The 18,708-nt window shown below is 46.0% G+C and overlaps 1 long non-coding RNA gene across 1 annotated transcript in view; it reads right to left on the reverse strand.

Annotated features, from left to right (window-relative positions):
- Positions 1–653: 653 nt before the first annotated feature.
- The window catches only part of LOC143164916 (uncharacterized), a 36,258-nt gene continuing 18,203 nt past the window's right edge, over positions 654–18,708 (reverse strand). Inside the window, exons 2-3 of the long non-coding RNA XR_012996164.1 lie at positions 4,521–4,779; positions 654–761 (exon numbers count right to left, since the gene is read on the reverse strand). This is a non-coding gene — a long non-coding RNA (uncharacterized LOC143164916). The remainder of the gene's footprint in view (positions 762–4,520; positions 4,780–18,708) is intronic.

Genomic DNA, 18,708 nt, shown 5'->3' on the forward strand with positions numbered 1-18,708 from the left:
TGGTAAATAATGCAGTCTTACTGCAAATCAAGTTGCCAAACAAAGAAATGTTTTTGGTTTACAAGTTACCAGAGCAGGAGAAAAACTGCCCGTGTTTTGAAACTTGTTCTAGCAAGACACTGGCAATGCATCAAGCAGCGTGAGAACCTCTGGCAGTCATTCATTTCTGGTCTCAGACAACCAGCTTTTCATTTCCTAACAGAGTGAATGGCAAATGTAGTATTTCAGGACTCCTTCACATACCAGAACGATCAGCATTAGTGAAACACCAGGAAGACAATTATACCTCCAAACATACCTACTCCTTGGACAAAGTCTATGGTCAGCTCAGCTCCAGTTCATCTCTTAGACCTTCTTTCTCTCTCTTTTTTCTTGTGACAGAGACCAATGGAGGACAGTGAGGAGAAAGGTAAGATCCTCTCAGACTCTCTCCCACACGCGGCCCAAGGTGCACGTGACTATAGATGGGTCTGTGGAGGCTACAGGGCCTGCAGATGTACCATGATAAATCTGCATCTCAAAACTGTACAGAACAGCTCCCACAACATCTCCTACATCTTAAGTCTACTCTAAAAACCAAAAAAAATTGTCTCTTGGAAGAAGACAAGTCAAACATAACTCATTCCTTTATTCTTTTTCTCTCTTACCATGCTTTACAGATGATTGTTTCATCTCATTCTTCTGTTTCCAAGAAAGAGCTTTCTAAATCCTCAGGCAATATTCAGAACAGGCAGATTTTTCTTTGAGTGTTCAAGGCTGATCTGATCAATTAAAAAAGAAGGAGGTTACAGTACATTTTAAACCAAATACACCATAGTATAAAATCTCAGAGGTCATTCTATAAGAAAAATATTTTTTGTTAGCAAGCAAATGCAAAGAAATGATAACAGGGATTCAGCACAACCTCCTTTCTCATGTGTCCTATGGATTTTCTGTATTGTTCTCTCTGTTTGAAGGGTTTAAAATGCAAGGGTAAGGCTGCTGAAGTCCTGGACATGAGTTCTGTTCTCTGGCTAGAAACTAAGTGCCCTGGATCACACAAAATTCTTCCCAGCTGTTTTGCCTCCCCACATTTTTCTCTTTTTTCACTCATGAAAGCTATGAATTTTCTCCAGCCCCAGACTTTCTGCCAGCATGTGATGCACCACAGGGCCCCACAATCTTATCTGAGGCTGTTTGGGCCCAGCTGCAATGTAAACAGTCTCCACCACTGGGACTCCCTTACAGGGTTTGGAGTCTCTCTTTGCAACAGCAAATTTCCAGTAAAGTACAACCTGTTCCCTAAGGCCTGAGGAATCAGAGCTGACATAACGTGAAATTTGCTTTCCCCTTTACCAACTCTGGCTAAATAAACTCATCTTCTGTACAGTAGGACACACTTCATTTTCCTGTCCTTCATTTTCTTCTCCCTCTTGTTGATTCCAAAAGGAGACCACATAGACCAACCATCACAGCCAATTTGATTTCCAATTTTCTGGGTAGCTTTGCAATCACACTCCATTTGTCACCTGAATGCAGTATCGAATTTGCAGCCTGGGTGTGAATGACTTCTGGAATTATCTCCCTTGGACAAGACACCAAAGCAATTCAAAAGCAAGTAAACAGAATGCAGAAATACCCCTGAATAGGATTATATCAGGTTTCTAAATCCTAATCCTGTTACTTCAGCAGCTATCCATTTCTCTTTTCCTTCTTCCCTTCTGGCTAATATTTTCCTGCCCAGAACTCAGTTCAGCATCGCCACAACAATCAAATATATTCTGTAAACTTACTACGACTGCATGAACATGTAGAGCTTGGCAAGCTGTATTATAACATCAAAATGTGTTCTTGACAACCACTGACCCCAAAAGCTGATGTGATCAAACACATCCCCCCATGAAAAAAAGAATAAGACTGTAATCAATTTTACCATTTTAAGGAATATAAATCCTAATCCCTTGCCGTTCTGTGGTATTCCTCTAATTGCTGTTTCCTTACACATTCAAGCATCTACAATTTGGTTGCATTGTTTGAACGTCACTTGGAATCAAATCAGTGTTGTGGATATAACGTCTTTGAACCTTTTAGTCCAGCTGTGAACTTTGGGCTTAATCCTTTAGGGTGCCCTTGTCTAGCAAGCTTTAATGTATATTAAATTTTCTAAAAGGAGAGCAAAAGTGGTCAAAGTGAGATAGTGCAAGATTCTGTGTTTCATAAATTAATAAGCATCACCAACTGCATTGCTTGACCCTTTAAACTCTATGAAATTAATATAAGTAGACAACCAAAGTGCACATGGCCCCTGAAGAGCCTTGGAAGTTCACTTAAGCAATCCAAGTTTCCTTAAAGTTTTATAAGCCAGCTTTTAAAGCAAGTCCTTTGTACTTATTACTGGTGACAGTGAGCATTACAACAGCCAATGAACCTTTGCTGACTTCCGACCCCAATATGGTAGAGCACAGTTATCAAGGGAAATATCAGAATCAAAGCTTGTATATTACATTGAGGTCCTGACTCTTGAAAGAGCCCCCCATAGACTCTTCAGAGCATGTCAATGAAATAAACAGCTAATATTCTCAGACATCTACTTATGATGTACGGATATTATTGTTTACTTAAGCACTTTTGGCATAGTAACACACACCCTCCACAATAAAACCTGAAGCCTCTTATGAAGAAAGCTGTGGTACTCTCAGTTCCCTTGCAAGAAGACAATATTTTAAGATCTTTTATTTAGCCCAGAAAAACACTCCACTTGGTGGTGGTGAGTCAAGCAACACTAAGTCTTCATTTTAACCGATTAATGGATTTAAATTATTAAATGGCATTAGGTAAGCATGGTGAGGAATACACGGTCTTCCCTTAGCCCTCCGCGCCGGGTGAGACATGCCTTGAACAATGAGGGAAATGTGTATCCACACCTACTGCATTTTGGCATTAATCTTACAGTCACTTGTAATACTTGAGTTAGCAACCTGTAGAAATAAGATATCTCACCCTTGCCAGCTGATTATATTTTTCATAATGTAAAAGGTCCTTGCTGAATTATTCAGGTGTTTTTCCCACTGCTTAAAAAAAAAAAAAAAAAAAAGAGAGAGAGAGACAGAAAAGCTAAGGCATCCAGGCATCTAGGAATAAACAGGCTGACAGGCAGTGGTGCCCAGTATTAGTAATTACTATTGGACTGTAAAGCCCAATTAATTATGTTGTTTAAGCTAAACTTTTCAAAAGGGCAAGCAGAATTTCAAAAAACAGGTGATAAGAAACTGCGAGATTATCTGCTGAAGGGCATCAAACTCCTATTGCATGTATCACCCCCCCCAGCAGTGAAGTCAGGGAGGGCATGTGTTATCTGTTCTCTCCACCTGTTTAGAACATGTGGGTGAAGCTTTGGGGGATATTTAATGATACTGGTTTCCATTTGTTCACCTCATTTGTCTGCCTAGATCTGAACACTGACAGAGACAACAATATCATGGCATGGAGAAAATAAGTACATAAACATATATACACTTTTTATACGTATACCATATGTAATTGTATACAAGAAATTAAACCTAAATAGAAAGCAGAATTCAACTATCAGGAAATAATTGATGAAATTTCTTACCAGAAATACAGATAACAAGAAGCAGCTGGAAAAATGAGGTACTTTCGAGGAATGTGGCTCACAGCTTCCACACAAAATGAATGTTAACAGGGACAGTCTGGGACAGGGTTGCAATTCCTGCCAGGCAGATGTCTACTCTAAGAACAGTGAAGTTCATTTAGCAACTCCCTGATTACTAAATATAAATTGGACCATAAGCAAACCTTGAAATATTTTGGGTCTATTCTGACACATGTTGCTCCAATTCAGATGTTTTGTGAGTGTAACCAAGCAATGATTATTGAAGATAGAATCACTTGAATTGATCATTATCAATAACACAGCTAATTTGAATGTATCTATATATACCTATGGCCATCTACAGTGGTATTAGTGGTTTAATTGCATGGACCAATACTGAAGGAAATGAAAGTATATTCAAATGAATCCCATGCGCTTAACTGGCCACATAGTCTAAGGGGCCAGTCTAGAGCAGCATAAGCAAACAAATAACAAAATTGTTGACATGAGAGAAAACAATTTCTACACTCAGGACTCCTTCATTTGAAAACCAGTCACTCATGCGCCTGCTGGTTGCTGCCTTTCCTCAGAGCTATCAGTCTTCTGGCTTGCAAGCGGATCACCAGCTGGTGTCCGGAGGAAATGTCCACAGGGAATAGAACAGGGTATTTTTTAAAGGAGGTGACAAAAGAGGTCTGCGTTTCCTTCCAAGGAAGGAAAGCCAACTTTGTAAATCCCAAATCTTCAACACCAGCTTGAGAAGGTGGCTCTGGTAAATGCTTATTTAGCACTGGTAAAATAGACTTTGCATAACAAAGAAAGACTGTAGCTCCTCACTAGCTCTCTTTTCAAGAAAACCATCTGTGTAACTCTATCTGGAGTGGAAGCGAGACAGATCTCTCCCAACTATGAAAGTTTGTTTCCTTACTTGGAACAGTTGAGCACTGGAGAACCTACAGGAGCGTGGAGATGGGATATTAATCTGTTTTCCACCTTTCCCCAGGAGATTTCCAGGCTTCCAGAGCTGATGAATGAGCACTGCCTATCCAGCTCCCATATTCCTTCAGGCCTGTGACACGTCTTTGTTTTTTGTTTCCTTGGATCAGAAGAGCTTGCTGGGTCTTGGGGAGTCTCAGAACTGCCATCCAAGTCACTAAGGTCTTCTGCAGACCACGTTCATTAGCCAGCTGGAAAAGAAAAGCCCCTTTTATCAAATCCCCTGGGGCTAAGTCATATTGAAAATAATTTGTTCTTAGCACTTTTAGAGGCAGGGTTTCAAATGATGAATGAAGAAGAATATTCTCTGTCACAGGGTTTTCTTTGTTTTTCAAGTCCTTAGAGTGAGTTCGTGATCTTTGAAACTCTGGTACTAAGAGCATTGTCATTTTCCACTGAACTTGCCACTGTTTTCTTATGCAGAAGGCTGACTGTGTCTTGCAAAAGAAAAGTACAGTTTCATTTGTTATCCTGGAAGTATATGGTTAGAGCATTTCCATAACTAAGGTAATTAACTTGGGGTGAAGATGTACATTTTCTTTCTTTCTTTGGACAGCATCTAGTACCAAATGCTGCAATCCTGACGGTTCATGAACACTCCTGCCATACAAATGGCTTTTATAATAATGGGAAATAGCCAGGGTATGTCTACCTTCATGGACTGGTTTTCTGTTTTGTTTTAATTTGATGATACATTTTCTCTTTGAAGTGTCTGGGGATTTTTACCTTTTTTAAGTTTTGGGGTGTTTTTTCTTCTCTCAATTTTAGTAAATTTTCCATTGTTTTTAGTTATTTCTTAGGAATAACAGAATCAGGCTATGAAATGTAATTAAAATTTTTACAGTTTCCAGTTTCTAGGCTAATTTTCTTAAATACCACAAAATTAAAATGGAAACATGAAAATAGGTTTTGATCAAGTGCTCAAAAATTTTCAGCACCTAAAAAATGCCAGTGTGTTATTAACAGCTTCAAAGGTTTCAAAATTTTCTGCAGAAGCCAGTACAATTTTTATGAAACAACAAACTCTTTTCTGACTATTTTATCAGTGAAGCTTATAAAAGAAAAATCTAACAGACAATGTGTAGGAAAAATGCTCTAGCGAGACTAACAATTAAAACCACAAATACTGTACTTGGATCAGAAAATTCCATTTCCACAGCAAATGAATATTAATTTCAAGGATACAACTTAGTAACTAAAAACAGCGTTAAATGTATCGGCTGTTGTACATTACATTGTACAAACAAGTTCTAATGTGAACAAATACTGCTGGTCCAGTCCCACAAAGACAGCCAGACACATAACTCCTATTGATTTCCCTTCAATCATTTACTTGAGGGTGCGAGCATGATTTTCTTGTTTAGAGTTAGCTCAGATACCTCTGTGCAGCACTTCCTTGCGATACAGAGATATACTCTGGTCCTTCCAGCCCACCGGCTATTGAGATGATGGGTGTTTTAGGGTTAATTAATAACTCACCTGCGATGGCCCTGGCTCTGGGGTCCCACCTTCCTGCCTCGCAGCCAGAGGAAGCCGTGCTCCATCTCCTCTACTTACCAATGAAGATGATCTTCACTTCCAGCCTCCTGCCTCCAGAAGGGCCAAAGGGGGAAATCCTGCCTAATCAGCTGTGGCCACAATGCAAAGCAATGGCCACCTTCCACTCTTAACCAGAAGAGTGTTTCTCTTCATGTGACTGTCTGCTTTGGTTTGGGTTTACATCTGCCTGAGGGAATGTAGTGCGACTTCAGCTTCCCTGTGTGTGAGGTGGAAATGACCTGGGGGTAATGCAGGCGATTCTTTTCCAGCAGGTAAGGGAAGGTTTAAAATGGGAAAAATTGGGATTGGACCTTAACATGTCCCTAACTATTGACATGAAAGCAAAAGAGATACACAGGCAACATTGTTGAGGGGCTAAAACTCAACCACTAGAAAAAGGTCTGGTATCAGCTATAAGCTCTGCCAAATAACATCTAATTAATCCAATTCTGCCCAGGTAGGCATTCACCCCAGTACTCCATTTGGGCTACTGACACTGCAGCAAATTCAAATATTGAGTTAGCCCCCAAAAGAAACCCCTCCTACACAGACCAAACACAATCTACATCCCCCACAAAGGAAGGAGACCTTTCCACAGCTCCAGAAATATTCATGTGACAGTTTCTTCTTCCTTGGCTACAGCTCTAGTAATTGATCTGCTCCATTATTTTTCCCCATTCTTTCTCTCTTACATTTAAATATGTCCTTCGTATTTCTGGAGCTTTTTTTTTTTCCCCAGCCTGTATCTCCACTGTTACATTATTTTTTATCTCTCTCCTCTATTCTTCAAGTGTGAAAAGGGTGCTCTGTTCTCTAATATTCATTTTTCTTTTTTTATTCTCCAAGTACTTTCTTTCCCATCTGTAACAGGCCCTAATATGCACCTCCATTCGATTTTACTTTCCCAGCTTGAAACCCTCTCATTCTAATTACCTTTTCAGTTTTCTTCTATTTCTCCCTTGAGATGTCTCAATTAGTGTACTTTTTCTTACTGGCTGTCACCTCTGAGCTACAAGGTGGGTCTAACTCCAACTTAAACCATGCAGAAAATAAATGAGGAGCCGTTCTTGGCGGCCGTGCTGAAGGTGGTGTTACTTTACAAACTAGTGCACCTTTAATAGATGATAAATGGGCAGAAAAGTGGCCTTGTTAATGCAGCAGCCCTTGATTTGGTTGCCATGCCGTGTCCTTTCATTACTCAAAGATACAGGAAAGGCAACCTATGCTAAGTCCTGGGTGATGTACTTCCATACAAAGAGAGTGAGTAGAGGCTAATTAACATAGTTCTGGTCAAAGCCTGAAATTAACTCTTGTCTTTAAAGACCAAAGCTAAAAATGTCATTTGTCTTGCCCGTAATTATGTTTAGAGGTAATTATGGTAGCAGAATAACAGCAAGCAAAATGAGTCTAGAAGTGGGGTTTTCTGCCCTTTCTACCTCTAGCAGAACTCTAAATTCTATTTCTGTCGAAGAGAACTGGATAAAAATGCAGGTGACACCCATAGTACATGTCTTTGATTAAAATTGGCACCATCATATTGAATTTCACACAGAGCTTTCAGAACCTGAGGAGTAAATTCTCTCTCTACATGCTCCCATATAATGGGAAAAAGAGTACCCTCCCCACCGCAGCCTGTACTGTGCAGCCAAGGGAAGATGTGTGCCTGGCTGATTAAAGTGCCAGGCTTGAACCCGAGAACCATATCCACCGGAACATGTCCTGCCACATACACATGTCCCAGGTCACTTCAAATGACCCAAGATATCTACATGGCTCAGAGAGCAGCTCTTGTCCTGTATTAGCACAGCATTACCTCCAAATTAAAGCACTTGCTTCCTGGGGTAATTAATTTGTCATGCAGGTCTGATCATACTACATCCAGCTTTCAACCTCATTTGTCCAGAGCCGAGAGAGCTCTCTCTGCATTCTGCAGAACAGATATACAGATGTTTGAACCCACTTATTTAATTTTTTTTTTAAAAAGAGATTATTGTTGTTATTATTGCTGCTATTATTAAAATCCCAATGGCATATGCTGCAGTCACTGTTCAGTTGCCCTGAGATCCATCTACCTGCAGTGCCTGTTTCACCACCATCACTAAAATTTATGAGCACATCAGCCATTAGTGGGTTGGAGTATTTATCTGTGAGGTATGGTAGTGCTAATTTAAAGATTTCAAACTAAACTTTTGTAAAGTTGGTATATATTTGGATCAAAGCTTGACACTGAAGCTAAACTTCTCCCAAGGGTTCACTACTGAAAGAAATTTCAAATACCTGATATAGCTAGATTGATCTATCGATATATACATATATATACACACACACACACACATGCTCAGTTTTCCAGTTACTGCATTTATCTAGGCTGGCAAAAGCATTTAGATTTCTACTGCACTGGGCCTGAAGGTCTCCATGTGATACAAAATGCATATATACTAGGCACACTGGAGTTTCTAAGATAACACATTATTGGATTGGCTGCTGGCAGACTCCAAGGTCTGTAACACAAATGTATGCAGAGCATATTCACTTGGTCCAAATTTGTCTGTTTCTGAAATTATTACAGTTTACAGCATAAATTCAGTGAATTCACCCAAGGGCCCATAATATCATTTTTGGCACAAGTACAAACTAAGATATAGCCATGATTTCACTGAGATGATGATACTGCATAAAACATGCTACAGCAACTTTTTTGAAGTACTGGAGGAGAAAAGATCGCTCGTGCAGACTTTTCTAATGCTTCTAATGGAACCACCTCTGCAATTTTTACTAGTATCCTTCATGGCGAGCAGGGAGTCAGGGCAAAAGTTCTTTTGAAGGGATCAGCCCTAGGGGTCCCAAAGGCATTCTCTCACTGTGCCCCAGACAGATCTTAGTCTTCAGAGATCAGCTCAACCAGAGTACCAATTTAAACACCACAGCATATAGGAGTTCTGCTTCAAAAAAAAGCCCAAAACCACAGCATCCTTTTGAAAGTCTCACTGTGCTATCAAAGGTGAATCCAAAAGACCTGTATATCCTCGGAGCTGTGACTTTCCAGAACTCCAGAAAAATTCCTGAAAGTAGGGCTCCTGTCCTCAAAAGGTTATCTTTTTTTTCCCGACTGTATCAGTTATCTAATAAAAGCTGTCCCTTCTCCCTATAGATGTTGCCTCACATACCTCTTCAGACCCTCACAGCTATTGCATTACTATTACTACCTTTACAAGTGGTGAAAATATCTTTACGATGACATCTGCCAGTATCACCTGACAGATACAACCACCAAAGCCCATCTGGAAAAGCTGCCTCTTCTTATATTTTTGCATCCTTCATGAGATCTTCTTGCAAAATTTTGTAATGATTTGTTTAAACACAAAAAAGCTTAAGTTTTTAAACACAAAAAACAAAAAAGTGCTACAGGCTTGGGGAAGAGTGGCTGGAAAGCTGCCTGTCAGAAAAGGACCTGGGGGTGTTGGTCGACAGCCGGCTGAACATGAGCCGGCAGTGTGCCCAGGCGGCCAAGAAGGCCAATGGCATCCTGGCCTGTATCAGAAATAGTGTGGCCAGTAGGAGTAGGGAAGTGATCGTGCCCCTGTACTCGGCACTGGTGAGGCCACACCTCGAATACTGTGTTCAGTTTTGGGCCCCTCACTACAAGAAGGACATCGAGGTGCTGGAGCGTGTCCAGAGAAGGGCAATGAGGCTGGTGAGGGGTCTGGAGAACAAGTCTTACGAGGAGCGGCTGAGGGAACTGGGGTTGTTTAGCCTGGAGAAAAGGAGGCTCAGGGGAGACCTCATCGCTCTCCACAACTACCTGAGAGGAGGTTGTAGCGAGGTGGGTGTCGGTCTCTTCTCCCAAGTAACAAGCGATAGGACGAGAGGAAATGGCCTCAAGTTGCGCCAGGGGAGGTTTAGATTGGACGTGAGGAAAAAATTCTTTACTGAAAGAGTGGTGAAACATTGGAACAGGCTGCCCAGGGAAGTGGTGGAGTCCCCATCCCTGGAGGTATTTAAAAGACGAGTAGATGAGGCACTTAGGGACATGGTTTAGTGGACATGGTGGTGTTGGGTCGACGGTTGGACTCGATGATCTTAGAGGTCTTTTCCAACCTTAATGATTCTATGATTCTATGATTCTAAGTTATATGTTACTCTGACATCTGTTACCTTCAAACTCTCTTCGGGGTCCTGTTAACTGAGTTTCATCTGTAACCAGGTGGAACTCTAGCGCTGCAAACCTTGCAATGTTGCCATTTATGGGACCTTCACTGATATTACAGGGTACATCTCTCAATTCCTAAGAGCAAAGACACTTTTCTGCAGCACACGCAGCCTAGCTTGCACTCCCAGGGGAAGTGCAAAGCACGTAGAGTACAAAACAGAAAACTATATTATGACTGAAGTGATCTACAGACAGCAAACAATAATCCTGAAACTAAGCCATATTCTGCCTCTCCCTGGCACAGCACAGAACTGGCAGAACCAAAGATGTGATCTGAAAATAATAGAGTTCACAGCTAGCTGTCAGTCATCAGGGGCACATGTGACACTCTTCTGACCTGCAACCGTTCTACACCGCATCAGGAGCTGGACACTGCGGGACCACTGCTAGGAGGCGGCTGTGTCAGTAAGCCCACATGGCCCAAACCACCACCATGAGATCTACCCCTGTTTAGCCATGTTAGCCCAGGACTGACAAGCAGAGTTTCTTTACATGGTGAACACTGCATCAGGCTCTGAGATGGCTTGCATCTAGTTATTGAAGTATTTCTTCCCCATCTTCACTGCCCTGAGGTTTGGTATGGCTGGACCCACCAGCCAGTGTAGATGTGTCATAGAGAAACTTGTTCTACAATCTCACCATACTGGAGAGATCAAACTAGAAAAGATCTTAGAGGCCCCGCTGTCTTTAGCCATGGAACAAAACTGTTTCACTGCAAATCGTTAGCTTGCACAGGAATGGCTTTTCTTTTCCTTTTGGTATCAGAAGATCATCAGATGCTATGATGTTTGAACAGGGCCCACCTGCGCAGTCACTGGCAGAGCACTTTCTCCTTTGAGATCAATAGGTCTGTGTCAGTAAGGGGATTCCACCAGTAGGGGCACCTAGATCCACAGTTCCCAAATCATACTACACATACCACTGCACAAAGCCATTCCAAGGTGACTTGCTGCCACAAAAGGGTTCACTGTCTTTCCATCCATATTGTTTGGGCACGATTGTTACCAACTCTTGACCCTGAGCTCACAGGATTGTGATATTCCTCTCCTTAACATCAATGAGATTTCTAAAACAATAGAATACTTTTACTGAAGCCCTCAACTCCTACTGAAGACAAAGATGTGTATTGGAGGGTGAAGGAGAGGGTAGAAGCAGAGCTCCCAGTTTGTGCTCAGCATCCAGCAGGATGAAACCCACCAACGCTGCTTGGCTTCCAGTGGTTAATTTAAGTGAAGGAATGCCTTTCCTCTATGGAAACCGTCTTAAATCAGCAGGAACTCATTTGTTACAACTGCTTCCCTATTTCTACTGCTTTTTGAGAGCACCTTGGTCGTTGCAGAGCAGCGCAAACCAACACAGACAACTCTAAAGTGTCTTACATGGCAGCTCCAAATGCTTACAGTTTATGTAAAGCCATGGAGCCAGCATGATAAGATCTAATTACCAAGCGAATTAGTAAAAAAAACAGCTGCAAGGTTTGCAGAAATGTCTGGAAGTGCAGAGTAAATGGCCACAATTGATAGAGTTATTGCACAGGCATCCTGAGGGCACAGTCTGCAGCGCTTGAGTCCTAACCAAAATCACTGTCAACAGTTGTTGTTTTCTCCATTCTGTTAAATGAAAAGAGCATGAAAATGATCATGCAAACAGCCATTTAATATTCTCATGCACATGAATTGCAATTATCAGCAGCAGCAACAACAAACTCTGCTGTAATGTGTTCATGGTTAATCAATTCAATTGATCACTGTTTATTAAATAAAAACCTGCTCTCTAAACAGTTCTGTAAGTGGCATGTTTTGGGGCTCGGGGGTTTTTTTTCCTAGCTTTCTTTTTTTTTCTTTTTTAAACATGCTGCTAGGAAAATCAGGAGACCAATTAAAGCTTTTAATTTAAATCCAAGCTAAGAGAAATGCTAGCAACATATAGTGCCTTTACAAAAGCATTAGCTTAAAAGAGGTTTGAATCAGCCTAGCCACTCCCTGGAAAAGCTACACTGCATCTGATTCGTTCCTATTTTAAAGGCTTTCAAGCCATGTTAGCAACAGCCAGCGTATTTATCTGTGTAAGAGACAGTCATGACCAGGTCAGCTCAGGATATCAGGAAGTGGGCTGTTGATAATGCAGATTAGGGGGCACGCTTTATTCACATCAGCACTGTTGCATTGATCACCCCTATTCTGCACCTTTAGAGAGCAGATCGGAAATCAATGAATTCCAGGCTGGAGAGATGCTGCAGGTAACAGAAATCCTCTATAGCCAGTTATCTCCCTACAAGGAATAACGATCTTGCACAGAACTGAATGCTTTAAATGTATGAAGAATATACACTACATTACAAGTTCAATGGAAGATTGATACCAGGCCAGATAAGAGTCTGGGCGTATCCCCAGCCCTGAGCTAACTCGCGCAGTTGAATGCTGCACTAACTTCCACCTACAGTGCTGGAGTCCTCCTTGCCCTTCGGCTGCTCCAAATGGTGCAGAAGGGAGGAGAAGGGGAGTGTTGACACACAAAAATAACCTCGTGGGATTTAATTAAGACTACTGAACCTGTGTCACTTATAATTTATGGCAGATTTGAACCCATGCCTCCAGAGGGAGAAAATGAAGGTATTTCCAGTACATTAGCTGACTTCAATAGCAAAGTCAAATCTGACGTCCTGTGACCCTCGAGTGAACGAAGACTAAGGAGTCCCTGTTATCCCAATTATTTCTGACTAGATTTGTGAGATGTTTGCACTACCATGGAATCCAGCCACAACCAGGTACCTGCCCTAATGGGGGAAGTGCAAAGCCTCCTCATGCCACAAAACCCTTGTGAGGGCATTAGAAACTTCCAGCAAAACTGGGTCATTAATGGCATGTTCCATGGAGAAAAAGGGATGTGGGGCATATTCCCTCCCCTGCCAGCAGACACCTGGCCTCCACAGGAGCTAAGAGAAGGCTTACAAATAAAGCTGTGCAAATAACCGGCTTTGCCTTTTATGGCCAAAGTGAAAAAATAAATTTTGCAAAAATGCTTTAGGTCAACTAAAATGTTTTGTTCAGCCTCATATTGGGTGTTTCACCTCTGATCCTTTGGGAGACTGGGCGAAGGGTGAGAACATGCTTTATTTATTGGTCAAAATGAGGTGTATTTTGCAATAGAAAAATGTTAAAATTATTTTTTTTAAACTATTTTTTTTATTCTTTGTTTTTCAACCAGAATCAATTGCTAATTATGCAACCAACTTCCAAGTAGGTTCAGCTGACCCAAAATTATCTGTCTTTTCAGGGAACTGAAAAGCAGAGATACCTTCTTTTTTGAGTAGCCAGAGTAAATGAGTTCAATAAAATAATATGAAAAGGAAAACTTTTCACCAAGATGAGACAGATGTCTTGCATGACTGACCAGCCCTGAAACCAATAACAATGCCAGTGAGGCTGAAAGCCGCAGCAGTAGCAGCAGCCTCTCTAGTCTGACCTGTTTGAGAGAAAAGGGATTATTAGGGAATAAAATTAAATCCTTTCAATATAGGTTCCACAGCCAGTGAGTTTAGCACGCAGATGTCTAGTGACTGTGTTAAATCCATCTTTACCCCTAGGCTTGCTAGGCAGCATCAGCTAAATGAATTCCCGACCATGCTGATAAGACAGCTGACAGTTGTGCGGAGGAGAGGAGGGAGGCAGGTAGATCCAACTCAGAAAGACGCCGTGGGGAACGCTGCCCAGGCCAGCACTTGCAAAGATGTCCCCAGCCTGTGCCTAAAACACCTGCCTTGTTCTGGGTCCTCTTACGAACATGCCACTCAAGGGTGGGGTTTTTTTCCCTGTAGGAAACTGGCACTCTGAAGTTAGGATAGAAGCAATGCCGCATCAAAGCCGTTCATAATTAGGTACAAATTTTGCTTGTAGTTCAGCAATTTATACGGATTAGCAGCCGCTGACCTTCCCAAGGCCCCCAAACGCCGGTCTCCATCCTTGGTCACAGAGTGACCTCTAGTGTTACCAACAGCGGCGCTCCCCGCCGGCCCGCCGAGCGCTCGCTGCCGCGGCGCAGGCACCGGCCCCCACCGCAGGCACAGTCCCTACCGCAGGCACGGGCCCTCACCTCAGGGACCGGCCCTCACCTTAGGCACGGGCCCCCACCTCAGGGACCGGCCCCCACCTTAGGCACGGGCCCCCACCTCAGGCACCGGCCCCCACCTCAGGCACCGGCCCCCACCGCAGGCACCGGCCCCCACCTCAGGCACCGGCCCCCACCGCAGGCACGGGCCCTCACCTCAGGCACCGGCCCCCACCGCAGGCACCGGCCCCCACCGCAGGCACCGGCCCCCACCTCAGGCACCGGCCCCCACCGCAGGCACGGTCCCTACCGCAGGCACGGGCCCTCACCTCAGGGACCGGCCCCCACCTTAGGCACCGGCCCCCACCTCAGGCACCGGCCCCCACCTCAGGCACCGGCCCTCACCTCAGGCACCGGCCCCCACCGCAGGCACGGGCCCTCACCGCAGGCACGGTCCCTACCGCAGGCACGGGCCCTCACCGCAGGCACGGGCCCTCACCTCAGGGACCGGCCCCCACCTTAGGCACCGGCCCCCACCTCAGGCACCGGCCCCCACCGCAGGCACGGGCCCCCACCTCAGGGACCGGCCCTCACCTCAGGGACCGGCCACCACCTTAGGCACGGGCCCCCACCTCAGGCACCGGCCCCCACCGCAGGCACGGGCCCCCACCGCAGGCACGGGCCCTCACCTCAGGCACCGGCCCCCACCGCAGGCACCGGCCCCCACCTCAGGCACCGGCCCCCACCGCAGGCACCGGCCCCCACCTCAGGCACCGGCCCCCACCTCAGGCACCGGCCCCCACCGCAGGCACGGGCCCTCACCTCAGGCACCGGCCCCCCCCCGCAGGCACGGTCCCTCACCTCAGGCACGGGCCCCCACCGCAGGCACGGGCCCCCACCGCAGGCACGGGCCCTCACCTCAGGGACCGGCCCCCACCTTAGGCACCGGCCCCCACCTCAGGCACCGGCCCCCACCGCAGGCACCGGCCCCCACCGCAGGCACGGGCCCTCACCTCAGGGACCGGCCCCCACCTCAGGCACCGGCCCCCACCTCAGGCACCGGCCCCCACCGCAGGCACGGGCCCTCACCTCAGGCACCGGCCCCCCCCCGCAGGCACGGTCCCTCACCTCAGGCACGGGCCCCCACCGCAGGCACGGGCCCCCACCGCAGGCACGGGCCCTCACCTCAGGCACCGGCCCCCACCTCAGGCACCGGCCCCCCCCACAGGCACAGGCCCCCACCTCAGGCACCGGCTCGCACCGCAGGCACGGGCCCTCACCTCAGGCACCGGCCCCCACCGCAGGCACGGGCCCCCACCGCAGGCACGGGCCCTCACCTCAGGCACCGGCCCCCACCGCAGGCACCGGCCCCCACCTCAGGCACGGGCCCCCACCTCAGGCACCGGCCCCCACCTCAGGCACCGGCCCCCACCGCAGGCACGGTCCCTCACCTCAGGCACCGGCCCCCACCGCAGGCACCGGCCCCCACCGCAGGCACGGGCCCCCACCTCAGGCACCGGCCCCCACCTCAGGCACCGGCCCCCACCGCAGGCACGGTCCCTCACCTCAGGCACCGGCCCCCACCTCAGGCACCGGCCCCCACCTCAGGCACCGGCCCCCCCCACAGGCACAGGCCCCCACCTCAGGCACCGGCCCGCACCGCAGGCACCGGCCCCCACCTCAGGCACCGGCCCCCCCCACAGGCACAGGCCCCCACCTCAGGCACCGGCCCCCACCGCAGCCGGGGCTTTCGCCCTTTTTCACTTATTTCTTCGACAAGCGCCCAGGGAACACTATCAAACCTCTGGAAGCGGTGAGCCAGCCTCTGTCCTGCTCTAGTGCAACACGGCTCTGAGAATATTTGCATTTTGTGTTCCTGCAAATAGTTTCAAAAGAAAATCGCTCGTGCTGTGCAGAGAGGCTCTGAAATTACGCAGGAGTCCAACCAGCTTCCCAAATGGGCTAAACTGGTATCTTCCCACTGATTTTACTGAAGTGCTGTTTATTTAAGCCAGATGATGACATAGACCCTAGAGGCTTTTCTAGCTGTGCTGCACTTTGTACCATAGCAAGAGAGAGGTACCCAAAAGTCTGATGATTTGACCTTAGTCCTTCTTGCGTCTGTCTTCTTGTGCTGGTTTTGGCTGGGATAGTTAATTTTCTTCACAGTAGCTAGTATGGGGCTGTGTTTTGGATTTGTGCTGAAAACAGTGTTGATAACCCAGGGATGTTTCCGTTACTGCTGAGCAGTGCTGACACAGAGTCAAGGCCTCTTCTGCTTCTCACACCACCCCACCAGCGAGCAGGCTGGGGGGGCACAAGAAGCTGGGAGGGGACACGGCCGGGACAGCTGACCCCAACTGACCAAAGGGATATCCCACACCATATGACATCATGCTCAGCACATAAAGCTGGGGGAAGAAGAAGGAAGGGGGGGACGTTCAGAGTGACGGCATTTGTCTTCCCACGTCACCGTTACGCGTGATGGAGCCCTGCTTTCCTGGAGATGGCTGAACACCTGCCTGCCGATGGGAAGGAGTGAATGAATTCCTTGCTTTGCTTTGCTTGCGTGTGCGGCTTTTGCTTTACCTGTTAAACTGTCTTTATCTCAACCCACGAGTTTTCTCATTTTTACTCTTCCTATTCTCTCCCCCATCCCACCAGGGGGGAGTGAGCGCGTGGCTGTGTGGTGCTTAGTTGCTGGCTGGGGTTAAACCATGACACTTCTGCATACTCAAATCAAAGCAACCCTACCCAAGATGTGAAGGTCATTGCATCACTGCTCAGTGACAAATGCTGGAAGCGAACATCATTTGTCAGGCACCTTCTGAAAATCATTTCTGCAGCAAGAGATTTTCTTTTTCCCACAGCTTCCTTTGGGCTGGGGGCTCCAGTTCAGATTATAAGAGAAAGAAATACTTTTGAGAATTCCTGCTTATCCATCACTGCCCCCAGTAACTGTGCGTATTGGACATCCATGGAGAAGGGTCAAAACTGCACTGGAGACAAACCCTCCAGATCTTCTCAGTAGGGTCAGGAGTATAACACAGCATAACATAACATAAGCAAAGTTCAATCAGGTCTTACTGAGGTGACCAGAAAAGGGTTTTTAAAGTCCACTTCAGTCCACTGTCAGTTCAGGTCTACCTGAAGAGCTAGAAGCCCTGCATACTCCAGGGGTGCAAGTCTAGCACAAGACCTCCATGTACTACCTTTCAGTGATGTGCAGTAAGACCTCACCTCTCCAGTCTCACGATGTTCACATGCCTTCCCTAAAAGCAACAGCCTGGACTAGCAAAAATTGAGCAAGTTGTGAGGTACCATGGCAGAGCTGCATCAGCTAAACTGCTGCTAGCCTGCCTGGCACACTTCAGTGCTGGTGGGTCCCTCTCCTTTGTGAGAATTAAAATTAAAGAACAAGAAAAGTTACTAGAGATGAGAGGGGCTACGGGGGCACACATGGTAGATGAAAAACAAAAGGCAAATGGGAATGGGAAGAATTAGTATAAGGGTGGGAGTACAGAGGTATAAAAAGCTCACAAGTGAAGAGGAAAGAGCTGGAGAGCAGCGGTCAGGATGTTGCCAAACTGGCTATTACTGTGATCATGTAATCTTACAACTTCAGTTTTCCTCCAGTTAATGCAAGTATTTTGATATGGATGGGGGACTGATACAAGCAGATTTTCACTGCTGGATTGAAGTCAGGGTTTACAGATGCTTCTTTGGCATTTCTGATTCCTCTGTGCTTTTAGCTTCTTCCTTTTCTCTCTCTCTTTTGCCCTCATGTATAAGCACAACTGAGAGCACTCTGAGTTCTGACAGTCTACTTTAATTCATGGGCAGGCTTCCACCCTCCACAGACCAACAACAGCCTGTGATACTCATCTCTTCCCCCAGATCAGGGAATGAAGAGAACATTGCCTAAGATTCAATAAATAAAATAAAATATTTAATTTAAAAAAACTTCGTACAATGCTGTCGTGGTTTAACCTCAGTTGGCAACTGAGCACCACGCAGCCGCTCGCTCACTCCCCCCACAGTGGGATGGGGGAGAGAATCGGAAGGGTAAAAGTGAGAAAGCTCGTGGGTTGAGATAAAGACAGTTTAACAGGTAAAGCAAAAGCCGCGCACACAAGCAAAGCAAAACAAGGAATTCATTCACTCCTTCCCATCGGCAGGCAGGTGTTCAGCTATCTCCAGGAAAGCAGGGCTCCATCATGCCTAACGGTGACTTGGGAAGACAAATGCCGTCACTCCAAACTATCCCCCCCCCTTCCTTCTTCTTCCCCCAGCTTTATATACTGAGCATGACATCCCATGGTAT

This window comes from Aptenodytes patagonicus, chromosome 10 (assembly GCF_965638725.1).
Source record: "Aptenodytes patagonicus chromosome 10, bAptPat1.pri.cur, whole genome shotgun sequence".
NCBI lineage: Eukaryota > Metazoa > Chordata > Aves > Sphenisciformes > Spheniscidae > Aptenodytes > Aptenodytes patagonicus.